This window comes from Lepus europaeus, unplaced genomic scaffold (assembly GCF_033115175.1).
Source record: "Lepus europaeus isolate LE1 unplaced genomic scaffold, mLepTim1.pri SCAFFOLD_3_1, whole genome shotgun sequence".
Lineage (NCBI taxonomy): Eukaryota > Metazoa > Chordata > Mammalia > Lagomorpha > Leporidae > Lepus > Lepus europaeus.
In genome coordinates this window covers 3,674,179-3,676,039 of record NW_026909276.1, presented here as the reverse complement: position 1 = coordinate 3,676,039, position 1,861 = coordinate 3,674,179, and the positions used below count along the sequence as shown (strand labels likewise).

Sequence of the window (1,861 nt, the reverse complement as noted above, 5' to 3'; positions counted from 1 at the left end):
ACCTCTCTCCTACCCATGCTTCCAACCTCTCTCCCTCCTTCCTTTCTTAGTTTTTGTTTTAAATTTTACTATAATACACTTTCAGTTTATGTTTTAATCCCAAGCTTAACCCTGAACCTTAAAATACAATAAATAGTAAGTAGGAAAAAAAATCTTGTTCCTTGAGTATAGACAAGGCTGTAAACAATAATCAAATCTCAAAATGTCACTGTCACTCATATACATTCTCTTTTTTTGTAATCTGTATATAAGTTACCATAAATCAGGAAAAACTTATGGGATTTGTCTTTTTGGGGCTGGCTTATTTTGCTAAACATAATGGTTTGCAGTCCCATCCATTTTATTGCAAAAGACAGCATTTTAATCTTTTTTAAGGCTGAATAGTATTCCATGGTATATATATACCACATTTTGTTTATCCAGTTGTCAGTTGATTGACACCTGGTTTGATGGCATTTCTGAGCTGTTGTGAACTGAGCTTCACTAAACATGAGGATAGAGATAAAACAGTTTCTTTCTTTCTTTTTTTTTTTTTGCGTCTTTGTACAAGATTTTATTAAAGATCTTTATAAAGTAACATCCAGACTCCATACAGCTGCCAGGGAGACCCTGTTATGCTGTGGGGACTGGCTGAGGCATGGCAGGCGGCTCTGGCTTCCCACCCTTCTGCTCTGAGATGGGGGTGGTGGGCAGAATCTCATCTTTGGGTTCCACAATGCTCACGTGGTTGGGCAGGGGCTTCTTGGGGCCAATCTTACCACTTGGGTCCCAGGGCAGCATGATCTTCACCTTGGTGCCCAGCACACCCTGTCTGAGCAGCACATGGCGCACAGCAGTGTCAACACAGTAGTTAACAGGGTCCCCACTGTGGATCATCAGGCCATCCACAAACTTCATGGACTTAGCCCTCTGTCCTCGCAGCTTCCCAGACACCACGACCTTGCAGCCCTTAGCTCCGCTCTCCATGATGAACCACAGCACACCATAGCAGGCCCTCCGTACAGCAAGCCCTCCTAGGAGTTTGTAATGCAGAGACTCTGCCTGGGCAATGGCACACAGGCCCCTCATGGCCACCTTTTCAGCATAAAGCTCTACTCTGCCCTCTGGGAAGCCAAACCTCTTCTGAACGACGGCAGTCAGTTCCCGGATTCACCGCCCTTTCTCACCGAGCACATTCTGTGTCCTGGTGGCTAAAATAATTATTTCTGTCCTGGTTGGTGTAACTCGGACCTCAACTCCAGAGTAGCCATCTTCAGCCAGCTCCTGGGTGAGAAACTCGTTCAGCTCAGCTTTGAAGATGCCATCAGCAACAAACTTCCTCTTCTTAGAAATCTGCACCACCATCTTGCCACTGCACGCAGCCAAAGGGTGAGATAAAACAGTTTCATATGTGGATTTTATTTGGCTTGAGTAAATTCCTAGGAGTAGAATGTCTGGGTCATATGTAGATATATTGTCCGAGTTTTGAGGAATCCCCATACTGTCTACAGTAATGGTTGTACTAGTTTCCATTTCCATCAACAGTGTATTTGGGTACATTTCTCCCCAGATCCACCTTACTGGTTTTTGATTTTTGGATGAGAGCCATTCTTACTGGGATGAAGTGAAACTTATTGTGGTTATTTTCTTAAAGATTGTTTACATAAAAGAGTTACAGAAAGACAACCTTCCTTCTACTGATTTACTCCCCAAATAGCTATCATGGTCAGGACTGTGTCAGACTGATGGCTGAGTCAATAGCTTCATCTGGATGTCCCACATGGTCCAGGACCATGAGCCTCTTCCACTGCTTTCCTGGATGTATTATCAGGAAGCTGGATAATAATTGGAGCAGTGAGGACTCAAACTGGCACCCATAGGG

The 1,861-nt window shown here is 44.0% G+C and overlaps 1 pseudogene; it reads right to left on the bottom strand.

The window, feature by feature from the left end:
* Positions 1-550: 550 nt before the first annotated feature.
* On the bottom strand, positions 551-1,349 carry LOC133755118 (small ribosomal subunit protein uS3-like; annotated as a pseudogene).
* Between the last annotated feature and the right edge of the window lie 512 nt (positions 1,350-1,861).